This window comes from Diplotaxodon limnothrissa, linkage group LG12, assembly GCF_057381915.1.
Source record: "Diplotaxodon limnothrissa isolate DT_005_m linkage group LG12, D_limnothrissa_male_GT1.1, whole genome shotgun sequence".
NCBI lineage: Eukaryota > Metazoa > Chordata > Actinopteri > Cichliformes > Cichlidae > Diplotaxodon > Diplotaxodon limnothrissa.
Window position 1 is genome coordinate 34,377,323 of NC_140607.1, and position 13,519 is coordinate 34,390,841.

A 13,519-nucleotide genomic window follows, 5' to 3' on the forward strand; every position below is an offset into this window, starting at 1 on the left:
AGCTGTGAAACCGATCCAGAGTATGTGATCAAGGAGGACCGACTGCATCGTGTTTGTGTATTGTGTCTTGTTACCTCCTGCCACCTGTTCTTTCACTTCCTCTCATTCCTTTCAGAACAAGAGCCTGTGTTTTTGTTGCTGTATGATCGTAAGTGAAGGCAACATTTTCTGTTTCTGTCCTCTCTGAGCCAACAAGAGCAGAGAAGGAAGACTCTCACATGCTGGTTTGGTTCATTGCTGTTCTCGAGAAATTATGGATGGAAGTTTCTGAACAAAAACTTTTAGACAGTTTTTTGGGCAGTTAGTTTGAAACCCTTTTGAATATGAATAGAACTTAATACGCTTCAGTGGACACTGTGACATAAAAAAAACATTTTCTTCTTTTAATATTTTCCACCTTTAAATGACAAATTTACCAAATTTCTTGGCCAAAATATAAGTCTAAATAAGTCAAAATTTCAGATTATCTGAAAATTTCAACTTACTAAGTCAAACTTCTGAGAAAATTTGTTTTCTTTTGCTTCTCCCAATTCTAATGTGAATCTACAAGAGCTGCAATATCGAATGAAACATTAGTAGCCATAAAAAAAATGTGAATGTTGATTTTCTTACGACTTGAAATCATTATACGAATAAACGATAATGCGAGAATGCCCCTCTGTGGCAGATTTTCTCTATCTCTGTGAAATCATGCTTAATATACACTTAATTACTACCTTATGAAGCTTCAGTGTGAACTGGGCCTTGGTGGTTTTCTTCCTGCTGCTCATGTTCAGCGCAGAGAGGAGACTTTAAGGTTTTGAGTTTTAAATTAACAAGAACTGATTAAATCAATCAGAAACTGCTTGTTAGTATTTCTGAGTTTTGGAAGCTTGTGGTGTTCCAAGCTCTTCATTACAGATGAAGGATTTCCTTCAGGGAATGATAATAAATCTGGAGTTCGGAGCGTCTGAGTAGTTTCAGGCTTGGTGGAGGTGAGACTTTGTCAGCTGACTGAGTAGGTGTCCGTCCAGAGATCAGCCTCAGACTGTGAGATTAATTTTTTACTCTTTGTTAATTAAGGTGACGACTTAAAAATCCTGCAGAATATGACCTTGATTTTATTTTTTTGTTGAATTCAAAGAACACTTTGCTATCCAACGTCTGTCATAAAATCTACAAATCAGATATTTTAGCTTATTTGATACAAGCAGAACGTAAAACTGGAATTACTTTTGATTTTGACTTTTCTTTTGGTGCTCAGCCCACATTACTCCTCAGTCTTAAATTCTACAAAACTATGTTGATTGTTGTGTTTTTGTTCATGTTTTGTTCCTCATTTCCTGCCACCAAATGATGTGCAATGGTTGAGAACTTTTTATTTGATTTTAGTTTTTGTTTAGTTTTTTTTTTTTCACTGATGATGAAATGCTTTATCTGCTGAGATTTTTTTTTTAAAGCCATTTTGGTTTTGATGTGACATTCCTGAAGTGTGACAGAGCAGACGTTTGAGTACAATAAATGAATGTATCTCATCCATGGTTGGACTGGGTTTCAATTATTTATCTTCTGACTGGTTAAGCATCAGTTTATCTTCATTTTTAAAGTAAACCTAAGTTTTAACCTATTGTAAGGCTTGTAAAAGCTTACTGCTGTGAATGTATAACAAAAAGTATAGGTCAGATAATAAACTGAGGTTAATTGATTCAGTAAGATTATTATATATTATTAAATTACAGTAAGATTATCATTATTATGAGCTTTTGTTTTTCATGTGTTTTTTCCTAAAGACTTTAGATAAGTATATTTACATCAAACTCAAAGAGGTCATTCAAACCAAGTTTGAAGTTGCTCAGTTTTCACAGCATATTCTATACATACATACACATATTCATATTCTATACATCCAAATACTGTAAATACTGTACTGTAAATCAAAACTGCAGTTAGTGTGCATTAAATATATGAAAATGTAAGTCTCATATTTTGTAACTTTAAATCAAGGTTAGTTGAATACCCTGTTATATACCTCGACCACTGCTTCTCACTCCAAATTCTCTTTCACATACATGGTTCTCAGTGTGTTTTGTCAGAGAACAACATCTGGAAACACAACAAGTTTCCAGATAAATATTTTGCCAAATATTCATCAAATGTTTGCTAAATGTAATTAAATATAGTTTTTATTGCATATAACATAGTTTATTGAATGAAAGAACGTGTTTTTTATTCTAGTGTTTAAATCCTATAATACTGTGACAAAAATATCCGTACCTCTTGTAAGTGGGCATAGTTACTTAACAGGTGAGCTATACTAACTAGATTGTTGTGAGTGTAAGGTATTTAGGTACGATATCACATGAAGAAAAATGTAGTAGACTAAAGTAAAAGAGTACTAACAAAGAGTAAATGTTGTAATGCATAAAGTAAGAAATGTCACAATGTAAAAACTAGATTTATTTATTTTTTAGAAAGTTAAACTTCACACATTCACAAATACTAATAAATTGGAAGGTTATCGGATGATGATATGACTTTTTTTCTGTCTTTTTTTTTTTCTTTACTTGTTATATTGAAAATCAAGTTACCATAAATAGTTTCCTGTCTAATAAAGGGCTAATCTAACAAAAACCCAATGTCAGTGCTAATCAGGAGTTATTAATTATTACTGGAGGTTCGTCTACTGCGGCCTTTTTCTAGATTAACATTTACACCGTTCTCAGACACAAATGACTAAAGTACTAAAAAAGTGCTAAATTAAATTGTTGCCATTATCTTTATGAAGCTCATTAACACTGTGGTAGCAAAAGGTGATTCCAGTGATTTTGGATCGTGTCCTTGCCTACATTCAGTCAGTCCTCAGCTGTCCTCTGTTACATGTGTTTCTCTCCTCCGGCTCTGTTTTTTCATCCAAACCGTTGTTTTTCCTCAGAAGCTCGAAGTGATAATCAGGATGCCAAGACTGAAAACGATTCACACAGCCTGTCAGGAGGCTTCACGCCAGCTCTGCTTATACAGAACAGACTGAGCACAGAGGGAGAGTGATATCAGAAAGTGGGCTGTGCGGTACTTTGCATCGTGGCTGTGACAGGATTGACTAGCTGTCATATTCAGCTTTCAGGTTTTGGCAGAGGGCAAACAAATTCACACTTGACTATATTAAGAGACACCATAGCAAATATTTACACCCACTCTGAGTGTAAGTGGTGTTTTCATTCATTTCAGCTTTTGTTTGACATAAGTTTATCTTTTAAAAAGAATTACCAGCTGTGATAACATGGTTGGCTGTGTTATCACCTTTTGATTGTGTGTGTGTGTGTGTGTGTGTGTGTGAGTGAGTGATAGCAAAAGACGCCTACTGCAGTATGAACTGCCTCATTCTTGAAGCCAGAAGTGATTACATCTGAACAGGACGGTGAAGTAACACCCGTGCATCTTGCTTGGTTACATTTAATTGCACTATACAGACAAAAGGACTGGGCCATCTATGCATTACTCCTACAGAACCTGCTCAGCCATGGAAACCCATGCCATGAAGCTCCTGATGCACAGTCTTTGTACTGATGTTAATGCAAAAGTAGTTTGGAAATCTGCAGTTACTGAGCCAGCTGAGCATCGGTGACACTACGAACCCCAGCGCTAACTTTGCGTGGTCTGCCCTTTGCTGTGGCTGCCAAACACTTCCAATGCTCACTGATAACTAGGGGTGGGGGAAAAAATCGATACTGTGTAGTATCGTGATATTTTGTTTGCTAATAATGTATCGATACAGGGACAGCAGAAATCGATATTTTGTTGCAAAAAAGTTTTTGTGGACTGGAACGTGCTCTGACTTCAGAGCATGGTGATCAGCTCCTTTTTCTGAGCAAGAATCCTGACACTGTCCAAATGTGTTTAACTTTTTTTATGGCAGCAATAAACATGACAGTTTACTTATTTTAATTTAAGACATGTTTTATTTTAATTACGTTTAAAACTTTTTTATTTAATGTAAAATTATATTTTGTTTTAATTTACTTTCAAATTCTTCAGTTGCTGAAGAAGGTTTCATAAATTGCATAGTTCATAATAGCTATAATTGTGCCAGATGGTTGCATTCAGTTAAGTTGGACTAGACTGTAATATAAACCGTTCAGTTTGTCAACAATAAAACTGACTGAAATGAGAGAAAGACTGAGTGTGAGACTTTGTTATTAGATAAAATGAATATTAATAAAGTTTAACTTTATGTACAGAATCTGAATATCGCAAAATATTTTTAAAAATTGCAATAATATCGTATTGTGCGTTAAGTATTGTGATAATATCGTATCGTGGGATGTATGGTGATTCCCACCTCTACTGATAACACATTTGATCATGGATATCTAGAAGGAAGAAATTTCATGAACTGACTTGTTCCAACTGTGGCATCCCATGGTCAAATTTAGTGAACTCTTTAAAATGACCCATTGTTTTACAAATGTTTATAAAAGCAGACTGTATGGCTATGTGCCCAACCTTATACACTCATGAAAGAAAGGAAACCGAAAACATGTGAAGTGAAAGATTAAGAGACAGATGAGATACTTCAGATTAAATTATAAATCAAGAGACACAGTGCTTTTGTTGATACAGTGTATCTACTAATCAGAGCAAAATAAAAGATGTTTAAAATGTCACCATCAAAAATTAATCTCAGACTTCTTACGTGGATTGTCTATAGCTGACCCCAGAGCAAGATGTCTGTTTCCATACACATGACATGTAATTTGGGACTTTTAATGATTTCTTTTAACTGTTTTTTCCCCCAGGGTGGAATGATTACACGACATATATCTTTAATAAACCAGGTGTATGTCTGAATTTATTTTAGATTTTCTCTAATCCGCACATTCATCCATTCCAAACCCGTTTTGATTTGTGTTGGGATCATTGTTCTTCTGGACAATTTAAATAAAGTATCAGTATCACTAGCAGAAGAACATGAAGCTACCACCACCATACTCAAAAGCTGGTACACTGTTCTTAGGTTTTAACATTCTGAATATTGGTGAATCCAGTGAGTGTAGTCAAACAAATCCTTTTTATGCTGGCAAAGAGAAACTACCTTGTAGTCTATAATGATCACTGATGAGATGTAAATAGCTCTTGGCTTTGTCAAGTTGAAAGACTTTGTAGAAGCTTAAACAAAAATCCAAAGATTTAAATGAATGGATGTGTATATTTGAGCCTGTATGTATTAGGAAAAATTCTAAACCAATTCAAATTTAGGTACCCAACTAGTATTTTTGTTGTTGTTTTTTTAAAGTTGGTAAAGATGCTGTATAGTAATTTGACCACAACTGTATTTGCATTAAAATGCCCCCAAAGGTAAAAACAAACACAGTAAAACATTCCTGATGATTCCTTAATGAGCTTAATTAGTGGAGATGCGACCTACCTATAGTTACTTGTTTCAGCATTCAGTGGTTTCTTCATGTAGCTACACCCTTAATAATGCAAAACTCTAAACCTTGATGACAATTTTACTGGATAGGCTAGTGTGATGAAAACTTGGGCACTTTAACATGGATTGATGTGATTTTGGAGGCAGTATGTAGTGGTGATTTGTGGTTGTCACTCAGCGGTGTCACGTCAAGTTTGGCTGCAGTAAAACCAGTGGAACCACTGCTGTGTGATTTCCCTCTGAGCTCTTCTCTCAGGTTGAGAATAATGCAGGTAAACCTGCATGCTTAACCTTCCCACTATCAATTTGTCTGAAGAGTAATGGTTCATCCAGTTTTCCAGCTTCACCTCCACCTCTAGAAATTTCACCCCGACTCCAGAATAATGCGTCTGCATCTGTTTTCCTTGCTCACGCTAACCTCTCGCTCTCACATGACTCTAGAATAATGTAGATGTATTTCTTTTCACACTCCCCGCCGCGACCCCCATCGCTATCAATCTGGCCTTAGAATAATGTAGGCACATCTGTTGTGCTCACCCTCCTAACCCCTCAATTTCCCCACCACTTCAGGATAATGTAGGTGCATCTATTATCTCCGCTCACACCAGCGCTGCTGTCTACGACCCGTTTTCAGAATAATGTAACTGCATTTACAAAGAATGGGCCTCCCCTCCTAACTTCGCATGTTATCTAACAGGGTTAGGAAATAAATAAAAGGCCGTGTATGTAAACCTACAAGTGCAACTTTAAAACTGTGCAGGGGAATTTATTTTTTCAGCTAATCAGCTGCACTAAATCGTCACAGCATCGCAGGTTTCCATATTCTCTCCTGTGCCAACTCCAGCTGCCCCCCCAGGGACAACAACACAGACGAGGTGCAAGGAGGGAAGAGAATGGAACAAAAAGCACTCAGAAGCAGATAAGAGTGTTGTTGCGGCCTCACCCCCGCCTTTTATTTATCATATCTCCAAATAGCGGTGTAGCTGTTGTGCTGTGGTCAGGATACAGTGACCTTAGTTGATCAACTACCCCCCTCAGCAGCCTGATAAGAGGGCTAATATAACAGCGAGCTTGTGGGGAAGGCTGTACTGTAATTATTTCTGCGCTGTCAGAGAGGGAACGGACCGAGGCCCTCGTGCCGATTCAAATCTGAGGGGAAACTAAAAAAGAAGCGGAGGAGGTGGTGGAAGGAAGGAAGGGCCACAACAACAACAGCAGCGAGACAAATATCAGCCAGGCGCCGCGACACGCTTGAAATTGGACCAGTTTGTCATGCACAGAACTGCCACACACACACACACACACACACACACACACACACACACACACACACACACACACACACACACACACACACACACACACACATCTGTGAGACCATATAGGACTTAATTCAAACTTTACTGGTAACACAGAAACCACTCACAGTTAGATGGGGGAGAAATGTAGAATTTCAGTCCTCACTTGGATGTTGAAAGCACAGATATAGCCTACTTTATACAAACTCTTTGATTCACATGGGTCCAGACCCACATGGGGCTAAGAAACTATGTTTCAGTAAAAAAAAAAAAATTATTAAAAGAAAATGGCAATTGAGCGGTTGTTGGATTTGTATATATGGATATTTCCAACTTGGAAAGTTTATATTTGTCAACTAAATATTATTTACTCTTTTACTTTTCACATATTCTTTAACTCTTTAAGACCTACCATAGAACTAAGTCCACCAGAGCTTATATTATATTTTTACATGTTGTAAAGCCATTTTTGGGAGCATTTCAAGTTGCTATACATCAATACAACCATTATAGCCCAAATTCTAATAATATGTCTGCATTAAGTGCACAGTAATTACATAAATTGCAAAAAAGTGCAATAAACTACAAAAAAAATTTAAAATCATTTTTTGTTTTTTTAACATATATTTCTAGTTAGAGAAATTTAAGAGGCTTATCTCTCAAAACTGTAAATACAAAAAAAGTTGCACAAAATAGTTTCCCACCACAGGAAATTTATTTTGAGTGTCTTCATAGTTTTATTTCTGAAATACACCAATTTTTATACACTGCAGGAAAAACGAAAATAAATGTTATAATGCAAATTTGCAAAAAAGCAGCATATGCATCAAAATAAACTATTTCCAGCAGTGCAATATGAGTCCTAAGCATCCCAGAAACGACACAGAAAGTCATAAAGTCAAAGATAACTTTTAAAAACACCAGTCTAGGCTCATGAGGCCCTGATGTTTTTTGTTTTTTTTATGAGTCCCTGATGGTAAAAAACTACATATCCGCGAAAATGACGTCACTTCCGGTTTCGGGCAAGTAATGGCAGACGTGCGAAAGTTCGCACTGACGTCTGTTCCAATGTAGGAAGTGTTATGAACAGCTGACCGGATCGGCAAAGCGTGTTTCTGGAATTTTATGTTTTTGTTGCTGCAAGTGGTTTTTATGCAGTTTTTGCAAAGCTATATGTGGAAGGAAAGCGTGACCTAGGACAAGCTGATGGCATAAGATGTAAGTACAACTCCTCCGGTTTCATATGCAAAAAAAATTATTGCGCTAGCTTACGTGGTTGCAGTGCTACCAGGATTTAAAAATAGTTATGCAAAACAGAGCCCCACTCTGACCGGTTTTAAAGGGTTAAGGATATGTTCAATCGATTACAATCTATTATGTTGAAACAAAATAAAGTAGTTGTGCTTTCTCTCGAAGTGCCACCCTCTGTGAGGCTCAACGCTTAAGTTGTACCTCAGAATAGTCTACCGAGGTTACTTTGGAGTCATCCAGCTGGTCTTGAAACTAAGAGGCAGCATATTTTAAAGAAGAAAGAGCTAAAGACACTGAATGGATTTCTGTATTTCCATGAGACAATTTACTAATCTCACTAACTGTTGCAGTCGCACTTTATCTTCCTAAGGTCTCTTAAAATCACAAAAATTCAAGTTAAATTTCTGATATAAATCTTTTGTAAGGACTTGTGGCCTTGCAACTGAGGTCCAGCAGTGTGTTGTTGAGTAAAAAAAAAGCAAAAAAAAAAGCAAGGTTCCAGTTTATCAAGAGGCAGAAATGAAGGAGCAGGAGTGCAGGAGGACAAAGAGATGATAAAAATATACATGTACAAATGTTAAATGCTACCAGGATACCCAAAGAGGTGTTTGGGATTTTGAAAGTAAAAGTAACTTATAGGTGTACTACAGTAGTATGTGGCTGGTCTCTGGTCACATACATAAACACTGTCTTGGCCCCTGTATTCAAGATGGCAAGAGAGACATGGCGGCTTGTACAAACTGGAACCTGCTTTGATGTATTTTTAAAGGACTGATTCCAAGTTTATGTGAATGCATCACTGACCTGGAAGATCGATGAGTACAGCTGTTTTTTTTTCCCAAAGTTTTATCCAAATTACTCAATCAAGTAGGCATACTGTATGTCCCAATGAGTTTTGGGTTTAAAATCAGCTTTATTATATGGCAGAAAAAGATATTTTAGAAATCACCAACTGTCAAACTCTGAACTGGCCTGTGTAAATTCTCCTTAAAACTTTAATTATTGTGAGCTTGATGTCTCATAATATGTGGTGTTACGTGTCACCGCAAATCAGCTTCAGTGAACTGGACCTCTCAACTGTGTTTGTGGTATTGTCGACTGTTTTCAAAGAATAACAATAATTAAAAGAATTAAGTTTGTGCTCTAGTTTTGGCTGATGGAGCCTCTTACTTAACACTCATTACGAGCCATGTGTCTGTGCTTTGCACCTGTGTAGTCTATGGGTGTAGCGGCCTAATCAAGCCTACTAACATTAGCCTCTCATCAAAATATGGTAACTTCTGGTGGGAGAAAACAGGATGGTATTGACCTCAAGGTTAAGGTGTGCTTGTAAAACCTACACATCAGAGGGGGGTGGTACCCTAGCTCCTTCCATCTTTTAAATATAGTCTATGGAAATTCTCAATTATTCAAGTACAGGTGGAGATGGAAAAAATAGGAAAATGCTGGAATCTCTTTGCATTCTTGCTCTTTTCTTTGTTTTCTCCCTCATGTTTTTTTATTCTCTTGACAACAGTCTTGCATGTATATCTGTCTCTCTCTGAGCACTCTCTGTATTCACACACTCGTCGTGCGTATGTCGATCAGCTGATGGTAAGTGCTTCAAGACTTTGACAACATTTCTCTGCTCTTTGTCCTACTCCATCCGTCATATATAATTTAACTTGACACTTAAAACCTGATCAGAACTAATAATAATCAGACATTTCAATAAAAAGGATGTAATTAGTGTTTTTCTAGCTCCAGGGTGAATTATGAACAAATTTCTCAAACTGAAACTCAGCCAAGTTTATTTGACCTTGAAAACAACAAGCCCAAAGCCACTTTGTAGAGACTGCAGCATATAATTGTTAACAAACCAAAAAAAGAGTGTCAATTGTGGCTTTTATTGTGAAGCTGGGAGGATGTATGGGCTAGCGTCGCTCTGTGATAGATGACACGATACCCAGCTTTCCTGATTTCGCAAATTTCTATGAAATGTGTCCTGAGTTCATGAAGGCGAGCAGATAAGAGACTGGAAGAGGTTCGCCGGCCAATAGAATTCATCCATTTCTGCCTCTTATCTGCTGATAGTGGAGGACCCTCTCTCCCCTCCTTTGCACTCCTTCCCTCCTCTCCTTTCCTTTGCTTCTTCATCACTTTCCTTTTCCGTTAGTCTCCTTTTTACTTCTTTCTTTGCTCTTCTTTCATCTTCTTCTTTTTGTCTTTTCTCTTCATTTCCTCTGTCTTGTCACAGATCGGTTCTTGTTCTCATCCTCCTTTCTCTTTTCTTGTTCTTCTTTGTCTTACTTCACACTTATATTCCACCTTAAATAAAGGTGACAGCACCTGCACAAACTTTAATTGCACATATTCACACGACTGCTAGATGTTGCTTACCTTTAAAAGTCACCAGACACATAATCAGATGGTTGCAGAAGCAACTTATTAGAAACAGAATCATCTTTATTTGGCACAAACTTTGCTTCACTTTGGTCTCTGCATTAAAAAAAAAAAATCTTAATTTTTTTTCTAATTAATAAAAAAATTAGCAGCATAAACTGAAACATCACTAAAGTTTTAAAGGCTTTTAACTTGTTGTTCAAATCAGTTGAGTGCTCATAGTAAAGTCTGTCTGTGGAAACAGCTCCACTGATAGTGGGCAGAGTTTGGACACAGTTTTAAACTTTTATCCTAAATTTTTCATTATAGAAAGAAATGTGTTGGACAGCAACTGTGTGTTTTCTAACTTCACACATAACCAGAAAAACTCCACTACAAAACAGAAATGTAGAGTACAGCCACAGCAGTGGTAGCTAACTGCTGCATTTCTTCAGTGTATTTGGCAGACCTCACCCCTGATTCACTCTTTGTGTTTTACTGAAAAACAGGTTCCAACTGTTTGTCTCCAAAAACCTCAGAGACTCAGAGCTTCCGGTAAAACTGCCAGCGCTGCCGTTCGGCAGTCTGAGACACTAGATCTTCTTTAAGACACTTCAACTCTTTTTTTCTCTCTTTCTGTTTTTTTTGGGTCCCTTAAAACAACATTGATTGTTTCCCGCAATGACTTTCTGTCGCTGTGGTAATGATTATGCAGATGTGGCACAACCTTTCCGTTTGACGGGTGGTTCCCACGGGGAGAGGTGGTGACACCACAGTTGTTGCCACGCCGACAGGCATCCGACATGATCCCTCCCCTCCTCCTTGTCTGCTCCACCCGACCCCCCTCCTTGTGCTTAGTCTGGCCTTCCGGATGCTGAAGAAGGTGATGGAGGAGTGGGATGCTCTGCTTGCTCTGCTGGAGCTGCTCACATAAAACTTAAACATGTTTCCTGAAATGCTCTGTAACAACATAATGTCACAATCAAAATTACAAAAAAACAAAAAACAAACCTACTCAGTGCATTTTTAATTCTAATATTGTATCTAGTCTGTCATAATTGTCTTATTTTGTATTTTTTGTAGTTTGCAATTTAAATCATAAACCTTAAAAAAATGTCAGAGCAGGAGGGAATAAAACACGTGCCCGTGAGCATGGCATAGATCACTGTTCTAGCAAATGCTTAATGCACTCCAAGGTGTGTGTGATGATATGCTAGAAGATAAAATGTCATAATATAAGTTAAACGTAAAATCCCCTTTGGGTTTAAATCACTTAAATCAATTAAACATACAGTGTCCTTTTAACAAAATGAATAAATCAATTGCCCAGTATTACAGAATATTTTTAATGCTCTTAATTCATTGCATTGTTATGTGTTGGCATCGGGTAGTTTTTTGAAAATCACTGTGTGAAAATATTTTCCGGCAACTAGTAATTCATTACATTTTTAAATTCTACAAACTATAAAATTATCCACAAGATTTTCTATAAAGGAATTTAAAGAATATTTGGATGTATTCAGTGTGTAAAAACTTTTACACATTTTGTAAATTATGTCCACATTCAGTTCAGTTCAATTCAATTTTATTTATACAGCGCCAAATCAAAACAACAGTCACTTCATGGTGGTTTATATTGTAAGGTAGACCCTACAATAATAGATACAGAGAAAAACCCAACAATCATATGATCCCCTATGAGCAAGAACTTTGGGGACAGTGGGAAGGAAAAACTCCCTCAGGAAGAAACCTCCGGCAGAACCAGGCTCAGGGAGGGGTGGGGCCATCTGCTGCGACTGGTTGGGGTGAGAGAAGGAAGACAGGATAAAAGACATGTTGTGGAAGAGAGACAGAGAATAATAACAAGTATGATTCAATGCAGAGAGGTCTATTAATACATAGTGAGTGAGAGAAGAAAAACTCAATGCATCATTGGAATCCCCCAGCAACCTAGGCCTATTGCAGAATAACTAAGGGAGGATTCAAGGTCACCTGATCCAGCCCTAACTATATGCTTTAGCAAAAAGGAAAGTTTTAATCCTAATCTTAAAAGTAGAGATAGTGTCTGTCTCCCGAATCTAAACTGGAAGCTGGTTCCACAGAAGAGGGGCCTGAAAACTGAAGGCTCTGCCTCCCATTCTACTTGTAAATACTCTAGGAACAACAAGTAAGCCTGCAGAGCGAGAGCGAAGTGCTCTAATAGGGTGATATGGTACTACAAGGTCATTAAGATAAGATGGGGTCTGATTATTTAAGGCCTTGTATGTGAGGAGCAGGATTTTGAATTCAATTCTGGATTTAACAGGAAGCCAATGAAGGGAAGCCAAAACAGGAGAAATCTGCTCTCTCTTTCTAGTCCCTGTCAGGACTCTTGCTGCAGCATTTTGGATTAACTGAAGGATTTTCAGGGAGTTTTTAGGACATCCTAATAATAATGAATTACAGTTGTCCAGCCTGGAAGTAATAAATGCATGAACTAGACAGGATATTTCTCATTTTAAATGGCCTGCATTTTAGAGATGTTGCGCAAATGGAAGAAAGCAGTCTTACATATTTGTTTAATATGTGCGTTGAAGGACATATCCTGGTCAAAAATGTAATGGTATCAATCCTCAAAGTTTAAAATTTCAATTTCTCTGTATTTCTCATGATTGGATATTTTCAGTATATTTTAGGCTTTCATGTTCAAATGTTTGTAAATTCTTTATTATACGGACAGTAAGGATAGATATTCTCTAAAAGTCAGTGTTAAATATATATGATTTTTTATTCTGTTTTCCAAAAAGAAAAACATCCTAGCAATAGCAGATTCTAAAGATTAAGTAGGAAAAATTTGAATTTTTAAATTTAACTTTACATGTCGTGAACGCAGTATGTCAAACTAAGCAATATTTATCAGGCAGATATGTTAACCATGGTGACATTTTAAGTGTGTTGTATTCTTAAATAGAAACGATTAATCTCTTTTTAGCTTTTTTTCCATGAGGTGTTGCTTTCAAACATGTGTGACATGTCATAAAAACAGATCTGCTAAATGAAACATTTTGACATAGTAGATGTAATTGGACTGTGACAGAGTAAAACCTCCTCTTATGTCTCCTGGCTGCTCTTCTCTCCTCCAATGACAACCCTGCACTGATTTATTCTCTCTGATGATTGGCCGTCTGCCGTCACCTTGACAGCAAGCCTTCTTCATTATAAC